The sequence below is a fragment of the Neovison vison genome, chromosome 2 (genome assembly GCF_020171115.1).
Source record: "Neovison vison isolate M4711 chromosome 2, ASM_NN_V1, whole genome shotgun sequence".
In the NCBI taxonomy this organism is placed as follows: Eukaryota; Metazoa; Chordata; class Mammalia; order Carnivora; family Mustelidae; genus Neogale; species Neogale vison.
In genome coordinates, this window is record NC_058092.1 from 40,108,696 (window position 1) to 40,114,695 (window position 6,000).

Sequence of the window (6,000 nt, forward strand, 5' to 3'; positions counted from 1 at the left end):
ATGCACCATACCCGGTGGTCCATGCAATATGAGCTGTCTTTTTTTTTTTTTAATTTCTTTTTTTTTATATTTCTTTTTTTTAATTTCTTTTTTTTTAAATTTCTTTTCAGTGTAACAGTATTCCTTGTTTTTGCACCACACCCAGTGTTCCATGCAATACGTGCCCTCCTTAATACCCACCACCTGGCTCCACCAACCTCCCACCATGAGAGATTATAGACTCTGAAAAACAACCTGAGGGTTATGAGCTATCTTTTAAACCAGAAACTTCATTTGTGTTTTGTGTGACACTAGACATGGGTGCTTATGAACTACTTGTTTGATTTAGAACCATCCATGGGTGCAAGGAAAGTTATAGTGAATTCCTCCAAGGCATAGGTCATATTGTCGACCTCATTTATATTCCAAGCCACTGGAATTGAGTCCAGAGTAGGTGCTCAATAAATATGTTTCAGATATGCGGCCCTGACTTCCCTATACCCTTGCAGTTTGTTCTTGGCAATAGTCTTCTTAGTCATGTTATTTATTTCACGTCTTTGATGCAGGGTATGGGGTTTATTTATCTGCGCAATAACTAATAACAATAACAGTTTGGTTTTTAGTTATTCGTATATGTTGAGCATTATACTAAGTGTTTTACATGAATTACCCTATTAAGCCTTTCTGACACCTGCTGAAGCCAGGCAGTCTTCAGAGCCCAAACTCCTAACCTTGGTACTACATTGCCTTTGTAGACCCTCTCTGTGCTTGGTAACTCACAGGGGGTCAGCCCTCATGAATTCCTGGAGAAGGCTGATTGAAAGCATTGCCTAAGTATTTTACACATTTCTAAGTCCTTTTTATTTTAGTGTCAGGACTGTTATTAATATCTTCTATGAAATTCTGTGGTTTCTTTTTCTTCCTAGCTGTATTTGCTAAGTACAGGATTATTACAGGGACTATCTAGACTAGACTGGAATTGACGTATTTGCCGCCCCTGGCTTTGCCAGGCAACAAGATTCCCTGTTTTCTGAAGCTTTCTTGGCACTGTTAATGTGGTTGAACATAGAAGGATATCTGTGATGTAAATACTGGTCACTGGCATGGAGGAGATAGCAGTTTTGGGGATGGTATTTCTAGTTTTGGGGAGGTGCAAAGGAACTGCAATGGCCAGAGAAGGTTGAACACTGTGTTTATTTTCCTGAGCCCTCATTCAGATTTCTACTCATTTAGCACTATTTAAGAGCTGTTCTTTGTGAGGGGTAGGGGGGAGGGGGAAGCATGGACTCTTCTTCCCCATCGTTTTCATTTTCCTCTTAACTGACCTGTGTTTTCATTTGATAGCAAGAATATAGAATATGAAACTTCCACAGCTAAAAGGTGAGAATTCATAAGGGCAGAGAAAGTTGTATAATCACTTTAGACATCAATATTTTCCTCTGTAAATACCATGTACTCCATAGAACTGTTGGTGGAATAAATGAGATCCAATTCTGAACTGTGGTCCACAACAGCCAGTATTAGCTGATCTCAGCCTGCCTCTCACATCTTCTCAGATCATCCCACTCCAGCCTCACTGGCCCTCTTGTCTTTTTCCAGGATGCCCAGCTGACTCCTGACTCCAAGCCTGCTCTACCCACACTTCTCAGATCTACAGGTGGCTGGCTGGCTTTCTCCTTCACTTGGCTCAGGCCTCTGCTCAAATAAGCCCACCTCAGAAAGCCTTCCTACCCCCAGTCCAGAAGACCTCTCCTTCCTCTCCTGTTTTATCTAATCCCCTTACCTTGCATTCTTTTCCTTATACTACTTATAGTTATCTTAAACTATTTTATTTTTTATTACTTATTTGTTCTCCCCTCACTTAAATGTAAGCTCCATAAGGGGAAGGGTTTTGTCCATCAAGTTTCCTTATCTCCTCAGCCCCTCCAGCGCTGTCTGACACATGGTAAGTAGTCAAACAGTGTTTCTGGTCATGGATGTAAATGTGCCTGACATGATCCATTCCTTGTGGCATGGATAGACTTCCTAATTACAGCTGTGTAACAGCTTTTTTCCTGGGTTATAAATTTTTTTGCTTTTACTAGTTTAACCAGTAAAAATTTATTGAACAGTTTGGTTACAGAGAATCAAGGTCAAATTGATTCCTAAGCTTCCTAAGGAAGCTTAGCTTCCTAAGGATTCCTTAGGAATTGAATCCTTAGCTTCCTAAGGATTAGGTGGCTGCCTTATGGGCTAGGAATTGTTAGGTGCAGGGTTTTCTCTGGCAGCTGATCTTTAGAGAGGTAGCCAAGATATGTTTGGAAGAACTGGATTTGAGTAGGTGAAGAGAACACTAAGAGTTTTGTTTGAACATGACACAGCTGTAACCAAACTGGACAGGCAAGGACTGCTGAAGGCCTTATACTTACTGATGGTGTGACTTTGTTCAAGTCCTTTGACCTCCTCTTCACTTCAGATTCCTTGTCTGTAAAATGAGGCTCATAACTGGAGAAGGGAGATGGGGGGGCTGCCTATCATATAAGGGTTGTTGTAGAACTGTTGAGAGAATGTATGTGATCATCGTTTATATCAAGTAGCACTCATATAAATTGACATAAATGCATATAAAGTGCTTGGCATCCAGTAAATACTCAACAAATGGCACCTATTATTTGTATTAAAATTATTAAAACACTTGGAGACTGATTTGAAACACTTGTAAAGATTTGGGTGTCTTGGCATTAATAATTAGCTTTTCTTGAATTTCAGAAAACTTTAAACAAACTGTTGGATTGTCTTCCACTCCCTATTTGCATTTAGTAAGCATAAGATGGCCCTTGAGCATAGTAAGAATCTGGATTTGGAATCAGGCAGAAATGAGTGCAAATCCTGAAGTGAATGAGTAAGTAGGCCAGCAGACTATTGCCCAAACCTAATCTTAACCTATGCAAGTTTCAATTTCCTTTACCTCTCAAATTGCTGTCTACTGTTTAAAGGAAGCACTATGGCCAAAATGCCAGAAACAAGAGAAATAAAGTGTGGCCTAGATAATGCAAAGATACCTTTTCTACCCCTGCACAAATGTGAGTGCCCTGTATTTCCTCCCTGACAAGAGGTAGTGGCATGCTTGGTCCACAGAACTCTACTGCCCCCCCCCATTTTATGAGACAGATGCCAAGACCCACTGAGTATCAGCCACTCGCTGTCACCATCACTGGTGAATGACAAGAAACCTGGAAAAGAAAGAGCTTTAGACAAGTCATCTTTTCCTCTAGCTTATCAAGGGGTATACATGGATCCTCCTTTTCTTGGTAATTGGACTCCAACTAACTTTGAGGGGCCTTCAAATCTGTGATCTTTGCAATTTCTGGGAAAGAATAAATAATAATCTTGATACAAAGATTGGTTGAATACTTGCTAGTATCAAACACACTACTCGGTTCTTCATCTGAATCCTTCCACAACACAAGAAGGTATAGGTACTATTGTTGATCCCATTTTTTTCAGATTGGGAAACTGAAGTTTCAAGAGATGAAATAACTTCCACAAAGTATACCAGCTAGAAAGTGGAGGAGTTCAGAGGTCAGTCAAAATCATCTGACTTTGGAGCCTATGCTGGGTTGTCACAGTCTAAGGTGGTCTGTCACCTTTGCCAAACAGTGAAGTCTTTGGGATAGATCTTATTCACCTTAATCCCCATTCGTCCCCAATGCCCTGCTCTGTCAGTTGTTATTAAGATGAAATTTTAAATCCCCTCTATGTGGAATTGAAGGGATATATGCACCCCAATGTTTATAGCAACATTATCAACAATAGCCAAACTATGGAAAGAGCCCAAATGTCCATGAACTGGTGAATAGATAAAGAAGATGTGGTACACACACACACACACACACACACAGGAATATTACTCAACCATCAAAAAGAATGAAATCTTGCCATTTGCAATGACATGGATGGAGCTAGAGAGTATTATGCTAAGCAAAATAGCATATTTGTCAGAGAAAGACAAATACCATTTGATTTCACTTGTATGTGGAATTTAAGAAACAAAACAGATGAACATGTGGGAGGAGGGAAAAAGAGAGAGGGAAACAAAACGTAAGAGACTCTTAACGATAGGGAGCAAAATGAGGGTTGATGGAGGGAGGGGGGTAGAAGATGGGCTAGATTGTGATGGGTATTAAGGAGGATACTTGTTATGATGAGCCCTGGGCGTTGTGTGCAAGTGATGAATTACTGAATTCTCCTGAAACAAACATTGCACTGTACGTTAACTAACCAGAATTTAAATAAAACTTTGAAAAAAAAGAAAAACAATAAAAAGTAAAAAATAAAATCCTCTCTGTGTGGATGATGCCCTAGTCTATATCTCAAGCTGCAAGATAGAAAGTGCCTGTACCTTGCAATCTACTCAGCCCTTTGCTCAGACACACAGTCTCCTCAAGCCTCATAGCATCTGGGGAAGTGGTGAGGGTATTACTCCATTTTACAGAGGAAGAAATATTCTCCCAGTCCTTTTTAGTAGGCAGTGAAGTTGGGATACAAACTCAGGTTCCTTAATTTAATATTTGGTCATTACCCTCCTCTGCATCTTTAAACTTTAAAGAGACTTAGACACTTTCTGGATGGGGCAAAGATATTTGACAAAGTCTCTTATAGTTTTTTTTAAAAGCCTAGTGTAATTGTGTGGTAAAGCTATTTTAATCTCTAATACAGGCACAAATGCTCTATTGATTTTTTTTAAAGCAAAGTAACAAAAACCCTTGTCCTTCTTTTTGTGAAAAACCATTATTACTAGGCATTGTGGTCTGCAAGATGCTAAATAAGGATTCTAGCTAAAATGCTTTGCAAAACTATTTCAATGCAAAATCAATAATATACATGAAAAATTTATGAAAAGATGAATTAAGCATAAAAAACCTCCTTACCTTTTACTGAATACACATGCACGTATGAAACATTAATACGCAATGTTGACTTTTGGTTATCTGCCGGGGTTTGAGATCTAGTGACTTTGCAGATGAGGAAAATACCAAGAATCCTGCCTGAAATATAATGGTAGCCATAAACAAACTGGGCAGGCCGCAGTATACCAAAAGGCCTTGCAGATACCATTGCAGATACCAAAGGCCTGCAGTGCTTAGAAAAGTAGAGATCTAGCATGGGTCCAAACTCTGGACTTCTAGGTAAGACTCCTGTGCCTCCATTGCCTTTTGGACATTTTCCATGGACCATGTGGGTAAGACTGTGATCTGGTATTTGGCTAGTCATGGCTGCAAGGCAGGCTGTGCAGTGTAGAGCCAAGAGGACTGGGAATAGAGAGGGAAGGAGGTAGATTTGAAAATTATGTAGGAGTGAAATGCCTGGCCCATAACAGTTGTTTGATGTTTCCCAAAAGAGTAAAAGTACAATCAGCAGGACTCTAAGGACAAAGGGTAGAGCTGTAAACTGTGCAAGTCATTCAACCTCTAGCCTTGTCTATAAGAGGGGAAAGGTGAGAAGATTTCCCGTATTCATTGATTAGTCAGGGTTTGCAGAAGGTGTATGTATGTATAGAGAGATTTATTATAAGGAATTGGCTCATGTGATTATGGAGGCTGACAAGACACAAGATCTGAAGTCAGCAAGCCAGCAACCCAGGAGAGCCAATGGTGTCATTCCATTCTGAGTCCAAAGGCCTGAGAGCCAGGAGAGCTGATGGTGTAGTTCCAGTCTGGATGCCTGCAAGCTCGAGGCCTAGGAAGAGCTGATGTTTCAATTAGAGTTGGAAGGCATAAAAGAACTGATGTCCCAGCTCAGTGCAGTCAAGCAGAAGTTCCCTTTAACTCACAGGAAGGTCAATCTTTTTGTTCTATTCTGGACTTCAACTGATTAAATGAGCCCACCCACACTGGGGAGGGCAATCTGCTTTACTGGATACACTCATTCAAATGCTAATCTCTTCCAAAATACCCTCAAACACACCCAGAATAATATTTGACCAAATACTTGGGCACCCTGTGGCCCAATCAAGTTGACATATAAATTAACCATCACAAA